The sequence below is a fragment of the Schistocerca serialis genome, unplaced genomic scaffold, assembly GCF_023864345.2.
Source record: "Schistocerca serialis cubense isolate TAMUIC-IGC-003099 unplaced genomic scaffold, iqSchSeri2.2 HiC_scaffold_897, whole genome shotgun sequence".
NCBI lineage: Eukaryota > Metazoa > Arthropoda > Insecta > Orthoptera > Acrididae > Schistocerca > Schistocerca serialis.
Genome location: NW_026048515.1, coordinates 253,330 through 268,936, shown reverse-complemented (window position 1 = coordinate 268,936; position 15,607 = coordinate 253,330).

The window sequence follows — 15,607 nt, the reverse complement described above, 5'->3', positions numbered from 1 at the left end:
AATGAAAGTCAAGAGGGTTGAGGTCAGGAGAGCGTGGAGGCCATGGAATTGGTCCGCCTCTACCAATCCATCGGTCACCGAATCTGTTGTTGAGAAGCGTACGAACACTTCGATGAAATATGCAGGAGCTCCATCGTGCATGAACCACATGTTGTGTCGTACTTGTAAAGGCACATGTTCTAGCAGCACAGGTAGAGTATCCCGTATGAAATCATTATAACGTTCTCCATTGAGCGTAGGTGGAAGAACATGGGGCCCAATCAAGACATCACCAACAATGCCTGCCCAAACGTTCACAGAAAATCTGTGTTGATGACGTGATTGCACAATTGCATGCCGATTCTCGTCAGCCCACACATGTTGATTGTAAAAATTTACAATTTGATCACGTTGGAATGAAGCCTCATCCGTAAAGAGAACATTTACAATGAAATGAGGATTGACACATTGTTGGATGAACCGTTCGCAGAAGTGTACCCGTGGAGGCCAATCAGCTGCTGATAGTGCCTGCACACGCTGTACATGGTACGGAAACAACTGGTTCTCCCCTAGCACTCTCCATACAGTGACGTGGTCAGCGTTACCTTGTACAGCAGCAACTTCTCTGACGCTGACATTAGGGTTATCGTCAACTGCACGAAGAATTGCCTCGTCCATTGCAGGTGTCCTCGTCTTCTAGGTCTTACCCAGTCGCGAGTCATGGGCTGGAATGTTCCGTGCTCCCTAAGACGCCGGTCAATTGCTTCGAACGTCTTCCTGTCGGGACACCTCCGTTCTGGAAGTCTGTCTCGATACAAACGTACCGCGCCACGGCCATTGCCCCGTGCTAATCCACACATCAAATTGGCATCTGCCTACTCCGCATTTGTAAACATTGCACTGACTTCAAAACCACGTTCATGATGACCACTAACCTGTTGATGCTACGTACTGATGTGCCTGATGCTAGTACTGTAGAGCAATGAGTCGCATGTCAACACAAGAACCGAAGTCAACATTACCTTCCTTCAATTGGGCCAACTGGCGGTGAATCGAGGAAGCGTTTCCGGACACATGTCCACATAACATCTTTTCTTTATTTGTGTGTGAGGAATGTTTCCTGAAAGTTTGGCCGTACCTTTTTGTAACACCCTGTAGAAGCATCGGTGTGGTAACTTTCCAAAATACGATATCTCGTATGCACTGCTTCATTTAAAAAGTTCATGTGTGCAAAAAAATAAACTTTCGAAGTATTATTACAATCTGTTCATTGGCTAACAGTGTGAGCCACTGGAAACCCACCCATTCTGTGAAAACCGCACGTCAATAGCACTTTTCATTTCCTCAATATTTGCGGTGCATTTTTTAGGTGATCCACCCTGTATATTATAAATACGAATGTTTGTGTCCGAGGATGTTTGTTACTCCTTCACGGCAAAACAGCTGGACGGATTTGGAACAAATTTGGAACGGAATTAACTTATACCCTGAATTAACACATGGGTTACTTTTAAAAGTGTATAGCAGCTGGACAGGTTTGGTTGACCTTAGGAATGGAGATGCCCCATATCCTGTATTAAGACACAGATTATCTCTCCTTCCGATAAAAACTCTGGTCCCTTGAAATAGACACATTGGCTGCAATGTTCCGTTTTATTTTTTTATCTATGCTGCCAGTAACTTCCTTGGTCTGCGCTCTGTTTATCTCAGCGGCAGAAAAAAAAAAAAAAAAAAAAAGTCTCTGAGCACTATAGGACTTAACTGCTGAGGTCATCAGTCCCCTAGAACTTAGAACTACTTAAACCTAACTAACCTTAGGACATCACACACATCCATGCCCGGGCCAGGATAAGAACCTACGACCGTAGCGGTAGCGCGGTTCCAGACTGTAGCGCCTAGAACCGCTCGGCCACCCCGGCCAGTCAGCGGTCAAAGGACCATTATTGAGCAATGTACTAGTGATACGTTTTAATTATGTGCCAAGCAGCTAGATGTTCCTTGCTCTATCCGCCAACGTTTTGGAGATGTCCGATATTGTTGCGGGTGGTGGTTCGAGTCGCAGTATAGGTAACGGTGTGTGTTCGTGGATTTCCGGTAAACCGTGTGACCTAAGCTACCATCTTCTTTCTTGGAAACTAGCACCTCAAGAAAATTTGATCTTGCGTCTGCCTCTTCCTCCATGGAAAATTGAATCTTCGGGTCAACCACGTTGAGATGTTTGTGAAAACGACCTAGTTCCTCTCCGCCGTGCCTCCACGAAAGAAACGTATCTTCGATGTCTCGGGACCAAATATTCGGTTTTTTGTTTGCGGTTTCCAATGCGTACGCCTCGAATTTTTCCATAAAGAAATTCGCCATAACAGTGCTTGAGGAGTCCCCAAAACCACTCCATCCGTCGGTTCATAGAAGTCATCGTTCCATTTGAAATACGTAGCTACGAGGCAACACTGAAAAAATTCTGCACTACCGGGAGGAAAAATTCTATTCCACTGTGGCATCAACTCACTGAGCAGAGCTATAGTAAATGGTGGTACCATATCTAGCCTTTATGTACATTTGAAGAAGGCGGGGGGAGAAAGGAAAGGAAGGAAAGGAAAGAGAAGAGGCTATTGATGTTACCTACACTGGGATTTTATGCGGAATCAGCGGCGACGAGTGAAACTGTGTGTGGGACCAGGATTCGAACCCTGGATCTCCTACTTAGTTTTTCTATCTGCAAAAAAATTGAGTTTTAACAAGGAAGAGGTTGAAAAAATCAGTCAACCAGTTGCAAAACAAAGGTTTATTATCCCTTGACCTAGGTATCGATATTTCTAAAAATATCTTCTTCAGAAGAGTGGGCCCTGTTACATCACATTATGTAACATTATATTAGCTGAAGCCAAGCGGCTCTTGTCATACCTAAAATTGACAAAAACGAGAATTATCACAACCCATGGCTTTAGATAGAGCCTGATTACATTTAGCGTAGTTCAGAATGAATGCTCACAAGTACATGCCACATTAAAATATGACTTTTCCAAAAGAAACGACCGAATAGTTGCATCAGTTTGAGCGCTATCATTGCGGGGAGAGGGAATATTTATGCAACATACTGCATTCAACGGAAATTGTAGGAATTTGAGATGCGTACATTGTGGAGAAGACTAAGGGAACCGCGTTCGTGTTTACGAACTGCCACTTGAATTGATCCGTCACCTCCACCCAATTGATTGCCGCCATTTGCATCGAGCAGCGGTCATGGCAACCCCCAACGATTTGTGACGAGCAACCACCGTTGCCCATGGAATGACAAGTTGATGACAACCCCACAACAGTAACAGTGTACACTTCCATTCATTAATGCGTGCCGCAGAGAGACAACAAAAGGAATCTAATGCGTCTTTGAGCAACGATATGTCATCGAAATGACGTATCAATACCATAATATCTTCCAGCCACATAATTGATCGACAATACGGTGAAGCAGAGGTTCTAGGGGCAAGATAAAAAGCAACATGTAGAGGGCGCTCCCTTGCGGAAATCACTATCGGAAGTTGTCCATTTATGGCGACAGATGCTTGAGTACCAGAAGCCTACAAGGATTGGACAATACCTGATTGAGACCTCTAGCTTTGAGCACCTGCATTTAGAAACTGTGGGTGACGTGGTCAAATGCGTTATTAAAATCAGTAAAAAGTATGGCTTCAGAAACAGAAGTCGCTGCAGCCACATCTGACAGAAGGCAGAATCGTGCGCCCAAGCAAGCGGCTTTGTTGGTCAACGAGAATTTTGTCTAGCAATATCGACAAACGTCGATTAACCGCCTGGGCGACAGTTTCATGATCGAAATTAAATAGTGTCATCTGGCAGAATTTATCAGTGTCTATATGATCAGTTGTCTTTTGAATTAGAGCGATTTTGCCAACCTTGAAAGGGTCAAGAATAAAAATCCCTCTGTATCAACTCATTTACCAGCCCCGATAGCTGAGTGGTCAGCGTGACGGATTGCCGTCCTACGGGCCCGGGTGCGATTCCCGGCTGGGTCGGAGATTTTCTCCGCTCAGGGTCTGGGTGTTGTGTTGCCTTCATCATTATTTCATCCTCATCCGGCGCGCAGGTCGCCCAATGTGGCGTTCAATGTAATAAGACCTGCACCGCAAGGGGCCTCCCGGCCAATGACGCCAAACGCTCATTTCCACCAGTGACGTAATGGTATCACCTACAAGAGGCCAAAATTGTGCATAAAATTTCTTGGGAATACTGTCGAGTCCCGGAGACTTTTGCGATATACGTCATCTCGAATGATGCCACTTAGAAATTCATCGTTTAACGCAGGAGTAACCATGCAATTCAGGAGAGGAGTAAATGCATCCAGGAGAATGGTATGAATAGCGCGGACATAATAAAGGTCGGTAAAGTAATTACAGATTGCTTAGGAAATGTCGCGTTGGGACGTCAGTACGTGGCCGTCGGTATATGTGAGGGGCGCGATACGTGCTCTTTGTTGACGCGCACTCAACCGAATAAAATGATTTAAGATCAGTTCATCCTATAGGAACGAGCGGGATTTGATTGCACCCTGAGTCCTTCCATTTGTTGTCTCTCTAACTGAAGAAACTTCGCCTTCATATGGTGGACCGCCATAACCTGTAATGGAGCTTGTCTGGGATCTTCACAAAGCTGTCGCAGGACGGAATAACAAAATTCCTGGGTCTGCCGGAGATCCCTTGCCCTCTCAACGCCGTAACGCGTTAAAGCTATCCGGAGCAATGGTTTTGCATGCCCTGAATACTATTCCATAAGAGAAGGATAACGGTCCTGCGATCGCAAGCTGGTCCCAACCTCTCGAACGATAATCTCGAGGGAAGGATCCTTTAGGAGTATGTGTTCAGCATCCATGGAAGGCGATACAGTTTTAATGGCTGCGGCACGTGATTGAAGATAAGAACTACGGCAAAGTGATCAATGTAAGAGGTGATTACGACGTCTATCGCTAAACTCGTAAAGGTAAAAATGATCGAATCTGCTGCTGTTGATTGCTATAAAATGCCTGTACCTGACGAGAGTGGGATAGTGACAGATCCATGCATCGCGTATTTGCGAAGAGTGCACCAAATCGTCTAGTTTTATGAAATAAATCAACTATATACTCTTTACAAAAAAACGCGTGCGATCTGTGGAACGGATGGATCCTGAAGGGGCATAAAGAGGAATTAAATTAAGGTCACAAAAATTACGGCCTATCCCTCGGCCTTATCAAGAACTTCGAAATGAGTCAGTGGTATTATCTATCTGTAAAATAATTCAATACCAGTAGACGGTTCAGGAACCACATTAAAGAAAGCAAAAAAGCCGAAAATAGAAGAATGATCAGATAACATTTCTTGCAAAAATGCCACGTCTGCAGTTGAATCGTAAACTGTCACAGCGCCAGAAGTATAAGCTCGAAAGTAGTTCTGTTGACATTCAAAGCAAGAAAGGAATAGGTCTGCATCTAGTTATTACCAAAACAATTCAGTTGATTATTTGTAAGTGATCTTCAAGATCATGTATCACGGTCCATGGCAGAATCAACGGATGAATGTGAACATGAAGTTTGCATCCCTCTCTTCCATCCTCTTTCTGTATTTCTCTTTCCGTAATGCAGCACACTCAGTTAGAAAACGCTGTTTGTTGGGGCTTTGCGGGAAGGCGACTGTCGCATCTGGCAATGCGAGGGGCTCCTGCGGAAATCGGAAATTCAGCATCAGGTGCAGGGACACACCCTACTATTCCTCAGGTGGGCAATGCAGCTGTTGATAACCAACCGAAACGAAAACTGACGGCATGTCTTTCACCATCACCACGTGTTGCACTGACACACTTGTGCCGATCTGGGTCCGATCTGCAGCGGCCTGTGGCATGCTTTCATTCGTGGCCGCGGGAGAAGATTGGACATACAGTCATGCTCATAAATTAAGGATAATGCTGATACATGGTGAAACAACGCTCTGGTAGGCGGTTTGCGGGTTTAAATCACCTTGGGGTAAGACCATGCGGTGCATTTGACCTGCGGTCGTCGCACGGTGGCGCTAGAAGCAGTCCACATACTTGGTGCATGTGCATGTTGTCAGAGTACGGTGCAGCGAGTAAATGTACAGACGTTTTCAGGCGTGCTAATGGTGACTGTGTGTTGATAATGGCTCAGAGAACACATATTGATGACGTTATGAGGTGTAGAATACTAGGGCGACTGGAGGCTGGTCAAACACAGCAGGTCGTAGCACGGGCCCTCCGTGTGCCACAAAGTGTGATCTCAAGATTATGGCAACGATTCCAGACAGGAAACGTGTCCAGGCTCTACAGTACGGGCGTCCACAATGTAGAACACCACAAGAAGACCGATATCTCACTATGAGTGCCCGCAGACGACCACGGAGTACTGCAGGTAGCCTTGCTCGGGCCCTTACCGCAGCCACTGAAACAGTTGTCTCGAGACACACAGTCTACAGACGACTGGACAGACACGGTTTATTCGCCCGGAGACGTGATAGGTGCATTCCACTGACCATTGGTCACAGGAAAGCCCGTAAAGCCTGGTGTCAAGAACACAGTACATGGTCACTGGAACAGTGGTCCCAGGTTATGTTCACGGACGAGTCCAGATACAGTCTGAACAGTGATTCTCGCCGGGTTTTCATCTGGCGTAAACGAGGAACCAGATACCAACCCCCTAATGTCCTTGAAAGGGACCTGTATGGAGGTCGTGGTATGATGGTGTGGGATAGGATTATGATTGATGCACGTACACCCCTGCATGCCTTTGACAGAGGAACTGTAACAGGTCAGGTGTATCGGGACGTCATTTTGCACCAGTATGTCCGTCTTTTCAGGGGTGCAGTGGGCTCCACCTCCTGATGCATGATAACGCACGGCCCCACCGAGCTGCCATCCTGGAGGTGTGTCTTGAAACAGAAGATATCAGGCGAATGGAGTGACCTGCAAGTTCTCCACACCTCAACCCCATCGATCAGGTCTGGAATGCTCTCGGTCGACGTATCGCTGCACGTCTTCAAACCTCTACGATACTTCAGGAGCTGCGACAGGCACTGGTGCGAGAATGGGAGGCTATACCCCAGCAGCTGCTCGACCACCTGATGCAGAGTATGCCAACCCGTTGTGCGGCCTGTGTACGTGTGCATGGTGATCATATTCCATATTGATATCGGGGTACATGCCTAGGAAACAGTGGCGATTTGTAGCACATATGTTTCGGGACGGTTTTCTCAACTTATAACCAATACCGTCGACTTACAGATATGTGTCGTGTGTGTTCCCTATGTGCCTATGCTATTAGCGCCATTTTTGTGTAGTGACACGTTGCGTGGAACCACATTCTGCAATTATCCTTAATTTATGAGCATGAGTGTAGTTTAGAGACTCAGGGATGCCCGGCAAGTCCGTCAATATAGTACGGAAATCCGGAACAGTTCTATCCTTATGCGATTCCAAAGAGGTGGTCTCCATCTCGGAAGACACATCGGAGGGAGTGCTGGATGCTTTCGTATCTTGAGCAGCAGCTGTTACCATCTGTTCTGAAATTGGGGAAGGGAGAGGCCTCCTACAATGGACTCTTTTCAGTAGAGCGGAGAAGGGAAGAGGAATCTTCTGACTACTCACCATCTTCGCCTACACTTGTTCTGAAGTGGAAGAGGCGACGATGAGGAAGCTACAGCGGCAAAGTCCGTAAGCGATGTTAACGGCGGAAATGCACTAGGACAATCAAGCAATGGCTTGCGTTGCTCCTCAAAAAGTTGGTGAGGCACAACGGCTGTCACTTGGGGAAATGGGTCCGCTAAAATGAGCCTTTTACGATGTTCATAAGAGGATTTTAAGATTGTGGCATGACACGGGCAGTTTCTGCTGAGGTGTCCACTCTCACTATAAATAAAACAGGTTCCTTCTTGTTCCGTGTAAATTATATGTACCCGGTAGCGTTGGGTTGGGTTGTTTTTGGAGAAGGAGACCAGACTGCGAGGTCATCGGTCTCATCGGATTAGGGAAGGACGGGGAAGGAAGTCGGCCGTCCCCTTTCAAAAGAACCGTCCCGGCTTCTGCCTGGAGCGATTTAGGGAAATCACAGAAAACCTAAATCAGCATGGCCGGACGCGGGATTGAACCGTCGTCCTCCCGAATGCGAGTTCAGTCTGCTAGCCACTGCGCCACCTCGCTCGGTCCCAGTAGCCACACACCTGCGAATGAATGGGGAATTCCGTTTGACCAGCACGTTCATGAAATGAACATTACTATAACCTTGCAAACGACGCTGACTACTGTCGTATTGCGTATGTCCCCAAACGGAAGCAGCACTGTCTTAAGGAAAATGTCAAATTCTGGCGGAAGTTTAAACACCGTGACGTTCGTATTTTCTACCTCTGCGACCGACAGAATAACTATACTATTAAAACTATCATGATGTGTGAAAGGGACTTGTTGTCTGTGTTGCAAAGGCAGCCTATCAACTTGATATAAAACTTATACGATTCAGAACCGAAGTGAGTCGTGTGAACCTGTTCTGAAGATACCATGATCGTGTCAGCAAGCCAATCGTGAATTACTAACAAACTTGGCTGCATGTGCCACGTGCACTTGTCAAAGCTAAGACTGGAGCTACCTATGCATGAAATGTTCCTGGGAACCATGGACGACATAACAGTGGAAGACAACGCAACATCAAAATAGAGGCACAAACACGAGACACTGAGATACAAACACCAATGCAACGCACACAAGGATTGACACGACACTAAGGGGAAACAAGGAATTTTAAGCGGAATATACGACCGTTGCAAAGGTCTCATGAATGTTCCATATGGAACAAGGGGAAGGGGTTGAGACCGGGTTACACGGTGTAAGACGCATACTGGATAATGTGTCGCGATCCATGCTGAAATACCTGTGTCTTCAAGTGTCCAGAAGCAAGAGACTGGGTTAGAGACCAATCGATCAATTATTTGTCCTTTATCAGATCAGATTAAATTATCCATAGTGGGTTGTGGACACTAAAATGCCCCGTAGTAGAAACAGTGTTGGTAGTTGGTTGCACAACTCGTAACTTGATTCTATCTGTTGCACTCTCGATTTAAAAGAGAACGCGCAAATAATGACTGGCAATGGTTATTAGAAATTCAAATTTGTGCTTCTGTTAACAGATCTATGCGCTAAGCATGGTCCTATGTAAAATCGCTAAGCGGGTCTAAGGCTTCTATCCAGTTACTCGTTGGCCAGTCTGATGTAGGAGGAGAAGATGTCAAAAAGAATGCCGAAATTTTAAATTTCGCGTTTAAGAAATCGTTCACGCAGGAGAATCGTACAAACATACCGTCGTTTGACCATCGCATAGAGGCACTTATGGTCTACGTAGTAATAAGCGTCCCTGGTGTAGAGAAAGAACTGAAAGATGGAATCCTAATTACGTTTTACAAAGAGTACAGTGCGGCATTGATCCCTTATTTAGCTTGCATTTATCGCTGATATCTCGCACAGTGCGAAGTCCTATGTGACTCCTGCATGTAGGAAGGATACAAGAACGGATCTGCAAAATTACAGACCAATATCATTAACATCGGTTTGCTGCAGAATTCTAGAACATTCTCTGAATTCGAATATAACAAATTTCCTAGAGACCAAAAAGCTTATGTCCACGAACCAGCAAGCTTTTAGAAAGCTAGCTCGTACAAAACTCAGCCACTCCTTTTCTCACGTGATGTTTTGCGAACTGTGGATAAAGGGCAACAGGCAGATTCCATATTTCCAGATTTCCGGAAAGCATTTAACGCGGTGCCTTACCACTGGCAGTTAACGAAGGTACGGGCATACGGCATGGTTTCCCTGATATGTTAGTGGCTGGAAGACTTCTTGCGTAATGGGACCCAGTGTGTTGTCCTCGACGGCGAGTGCTCATCAGAGACAATGGTATCGTCAGGAGTGCCACAGTGAATTGAGATAGGACCATTACTATTTTTTATAAACATAAGTGATCTGGCAGACAGGGTAGGCAGCAACCTTCGGCTGTTTGGTGATGACGCTGTGGTGTACGGCAAGATATCGAAGATGAGTGAGGTACGAGGATAGAAGATGACAGTCAAAATTTCCAATTAATGTGATGAATAACAGCTGCTTTAATGTAACAAAAAAATGTAAGTTAATGCAGATGAGTAGGGGAAACAAACCCGTAATATTAGGATACAGCATTAGTAGTGTCCTGCTTGACAAAGTCACATCGTTTAAATATCTGAGCGTTACGTTGCAAAGTTATATGAAATGGAAGGAGCATGTGAGGATTCTTGTAGGCGAGATGAATGATCGTCTATGGCTTATGGAGAGAAATCTGTGAAAACGTGGTTCATCTGTAAAGGAAACGCTCATAGGAAGCTGGGGCAACCTTTTCTTAAGTACTGCTGGAGTGTTTGAGCTCTGCGCCAGGCCGGATTAAAGAGAGATATCAAAGCAATTCAGAGGTCGGCAGCTAGATTTGTTACCTGTCGGTTCGAACAACACGCAATTATTACAGTCATTCTTTGGGAACTCAAAGGGGAACCGTTGGAGGGAAGGCGACGTTCTTTTCGAGGACCTATATTGAGAAAAATTAGATAACTGGCTTCTGAAGCTAACAGCAGAACGATTCTACTTCCGGCAACACATATTTCGCGTAAGGACCACGAATACGAGAGAAATTTTGGCTGATGCGGAGGCGTTTAGACAGTCGTTTTTCAAAAATCAAATGGTTGAAATGGCTCTGAGCACTATGGGACTTAACATCTGAGGTCATCAGTCCCCTAGACTTAGAACTACTTAAACCTAACTAACCTAAGGACATCACACACATCCAAGCCCGAGGCAGGATTCGAACCTGCGACCGTAGCAGTCGCGCGGTTCCGGACGGAAGCGCCTAGAACCGATCGGCCACCGCGGCCGGCACAGTCGTTTTTTCCTCGCTCTGTTTGAAAGTGAAACAGTAAAGGAAATGACTACTAGTGGTACAGGGTACCTTCCACAATGCACCGTACGGTGACTTGCGCAGAAGATATGCAGCAATAGATGTATAGGGTGAGAGGAGGATTAGGGGGACTTGATGTAATAAACAGGTGCAAGGTAGAATAACAATAAGCAACTACTATAATTTATCTTTGCATACGTGTTTCCATACCTCCATCATCAGATGTGTTACTTTGCAAGTGACGTAATGTCAATACGGTAGCAAAAACGCAGCCTGTAATCACTGTTATTGAACCAGTCACTTACTTGTGGCGTCCTTGTTCTCATTCGCACTTCAGTTAGCTCGATTTGGGATTGGTTAGACCTTGGTAGCTGTGTTCTTGCTGTTTAGCCTCAATAAACATTTAACGCTCCAGCACGTTACCTTGAGGTTCTTGTCTTTTTATAATCGTTTTTCCCGACCTCGTGATTCGAATATTTAAACTAGGACACCCAGAATCAGCAGCAATTTACATGTTCGAAAACGAAACCTGCTTGTACCAAAATTTGTTGACCCCTTGGCGAATCGACAATAAATGAAACTGGTCACAACGGTGACAATTTGTTACTTTAAAAAACTTTGAGTGCCTGAAGTTTAGGATCACTTACGTATTACGTTATGCATAATGACGAAATGTATCATTCCTAACGACAGATATTCTTGTTACAATGAAAGATATAGTGTTACATTAATATCTAGTTACGGTGAGTATTTATTCATTTGTGTGAGGAAAGGATCTTTGCTCCAGAAAGAGAAACACAACAGAAAATAGCAATGAATTAGGCATGTTAAAATAGCAAACCATAGGGAGTGCCAGGAAAGCGTAAATGACTAGTTACCGAGCCGGCCGAAGTGACCGTGCGGTTAAAGGCGCTGCAGTCTGGAACCGCAAGACCGCTACGGTCGCAGGTTCGAATCCTGCCTCGGGCATGGATGTTTGTGATGTCCTTAGGTTAGTTAGGTTTACCTAGTTCTAAGTTCTAGGGGACTAATGACCTCAGCAGTTGAGTCCCATAGTGCTCAGAGCCATTTGAACCATTTTTTTGACTAGTTACCGAATAGCATCATAAGTAATAGCGTCGAAGACAACGGAAGAACCATAAAGCGGTGTTTGAAGCATAAAAAAAAGATCGACATAAAATGGAATGGAGTAAAGATTTGCAACGGAAAACTCGAAGAAGCGACAGGGATGAAGCGAATTTTAAATGTCGACGAGCGAAAAAGGGAGTGTAATCGCCAGTGGAACTAAGCTAAACGAATAATCAGAAAGCATACATAAATTCTAAGGTTAATTTCATTATAAAAATTGGGAATGTCTTGCAAGGACATCAAGAACTAACCTACAAACTAATGCTTTGCAACAAAGAAGAAGAAGCTGCCTAATTGAATATAATACGTGAGAGAAGTGGCTGCTTTCCTACAGGAATGTTTGACACAGTAACAATGAAGAGAAAGGTGTGGTAGAAGAACAGTAGGGGAATTAATACATAGTTACAGTAACTGAGCAAGAAAATTCGCAGGTGTTGAAACAAATGAAGTGCAAATAATCACCCTGTTCAATGTACCATAAGAGGATTAGTGAAAACGGACTTAGGGAATGAGGCTATGTCCTACAAATGATGAGAACGGCTTGGGAAAAGGGTGATTCAGAACATATACACATCAAAAAAAGTTTTTCATCACTCCGGTTCCCAGAACTCCTGAAGATAGACGTTGACTAGGGATATTGTATTACAGACACAGTCCCTGTGACTGTTCATAGACGTCACTAAACCCGCCCAAAGATGTAAACAACCACGCATGATCAGTGAGTATTAGTCAATCAGTCAATCAGTCCAGTCATTCCACCAGGAATGAGGTACACGGCCCGTGTTGTCTGTAGTTCAGCCACGCCTAGACGGTCAATACTGCGGTTCGATCGCGTCTGCATTGTTACTTTGTGCCAGGAAGGGATCTCAACAAGGCAAGTGTCCAGGCGCCTCGGAATGAACTAAAGCGATGTTGTTCGGACATGGAGGAGATACAGAGAGACAGGAACTGTCGATGACATGCCTCGCTCAGGCCGCCCAAAGGCTACTACTGCAGTGGATGGCCGCCGCCTACGGATTAAGGCTCGGAGGAACCCTGACAGTAACGCCCCCATGTTGAAAAATGCTTTTCGTGCAGCCCCAGGACGTCGTGTTAGGACTCGAACTGTGCGCAATAGGCTACATGATACGCAACTTCACTCTCGAGCAGGCCTGTGTGGCCGAGCGGTTCTAGGCGCTTCAGTCTGGAACGGCGCGCCGCTACGGTCGCAGGTTCGAATCCTGCCTCGAGCATGGATGTGTGTGATGTCCTTAGGTTAGGTTTAAGTAGTTCTAAGTTCTAGGGGACTGATGAGCTCAGATGTTAAGTCCTGCAGTGCTCAGAGCCATTTGAACCATTTTTTTCACTGCCGACGTCCATGGCGAGGTCCATCTTTGCAACCACGACACCATGAAGCGCGGTACAGATGAGCCCAACAACAGTCCGAATGACCGCTCAGGATTGGCATCACATTCTCTTCGCCGATGAGTGTCGCATGTGCCTTCATCCAGACAAGCGTCGGAGACGTGTCTGAAAGCAACCCGATCAGGCTGGACGCCTTAGACACACAGTCCAGCGAGTGCAGCAAGGTGGAGGTTTTCCTGCTGTTTTGGGGTTGCATAATGTGGGGCCGACGTACGCCGCAGGTGGTCATGGAAGGCGGCGTATCGGCTGTAAGATAGGTGAATGACAACCGCCGGCCGATAGTGCAACCATATCGGTAGCATATTGGCGAGGTATTCGTCTTCATGGGCGACAATTCGCAGCCCCACCGTGCACAGCTTGTGAATGACTTGTTTCAGGATAATGACATCGCTCGACTGGAGTGGCCAGCATGTTCTCCAGACATGAACCCTATGGAACATGCCTGGGATAGATTGAAAAGGGCTGTTTATGGACGACGTGACCCACCAACCACTCTGAGGGATCTACGTCGAATCGACTTTGAGGAGTGGGACAATGTGGACCAACAATGCCATGATGAACATGTGGATGGTATGCCACGACGAATACAGGCATGTGTCAGTGCAACAGGACGAGCTACTGGGAATTAGAGGTACTGGTGTGTACAGCAATCTGGACCACCAGCTCTGAAGGTCCCGCTGTATGGTGGTACAACATATAATGTGTGGTTTCCGTGAGTAATAAAAAGGGCGGAAATGATGTTTATGTTGATCTCTATTCCAGTGTTCTATACAGGTTCCGAAACTCTCGCAACCGAGGCGATGCAAACCTTTTTTGACGTGTGTATAACACTACTGGCCATTAAAATTGCTACACCACGAAGATGACGTGCTACAGACGCGAAATTTAACTGACAGGAAGAAGATGCTACGACATGATTAGCTATGCAAATTATTGACACAAGGTTAGCGCCGGTGGCGACACCTACAACGTGCTGACATGAGGAAACTTTCCAACTGATTTCTCATACATAAACAGCAGTTGACCGGCGTTGCCTGGTGAAACGTTGTTGTGGTGCCTCGTGTACGGAGGAGAAATGTGTACCATCACGTTTCCGACTTTGATAAAGGTCGGAGTGTAGCCTATCGCGATTGCGGTTTATCGTATCGCGACATTGTTGCTCGCGCTTGTCGAGATCCAATGACTGTTAGCAGAATATGGAATCGGTCGGTTCAGAAGGGTAATACGGAACGCCGTGCTGGATCCTAATGGCCTCGTATCACTAGCAGTCGGGATGACAGGCATCATATGCGCATGGCTGTAACGGATCGTGCAGCCGCGTCTCGATCCCTGAGTGTACAGGCTGCATCACAGACAAGAGCGCCTGCGATGGTGTACTCAACGACGAACCTGGGTGCACGAATGGCAAAACGTCATTTTTTCGGATGAATTCAGGTTCTGTTTACAGCGTCATGATGGTCACATCCGTGTTTGGCGACATAGCGGTGAACGCACATTGGAAGCGTGTATTCGTCATCGCCATACTGTCGTATCACCCGGCGTGATGGTATGAGGTGCCATTGGTTACACATCTCGGTCACCTCTTGTTTGCATTGACGGCACTTTGAACAGTGGATATTACTTTTCAGATGTGATACGACTCGTGGCTCTACCCTTCATTCGATCCCTGCGAAACCCTACATTTCAGCAGGATAATGCACGACCGCATGTTGCAGGTCCTGTACGGGCCTTTCTGGATACAGAAAATGTTCGACTGCTGCCCTGGCCAGCACATTGAAGCGGCTGGCCAGCCGCTTCATCGTGTTGAATCTGCATGGGGAGCTGTACCTGTACACGCCATCCAAGCTCTGTTTGACTCAATGCCCAGGTGTTTCAAGGCCGTTATTACGGTCAGAGGTGGTTGTTCTGGATACTGATTTCTCAGGATATATGCACCCAAACTGCGTGAAAATGTAATCACATGTCAGTTCCAGTATAATATATTTGTAATGGCCAGTGGTATAATTAACTAATTAACTAATAATTAGGCATAGTGAGGACGTGGTGAAATTAATTACATAGAGGAATTGCACAAACGAATTAATTGTGTAAAAAGCGCAACACGTAAATATTAAAGTGGAAGACGAGAATAATGGT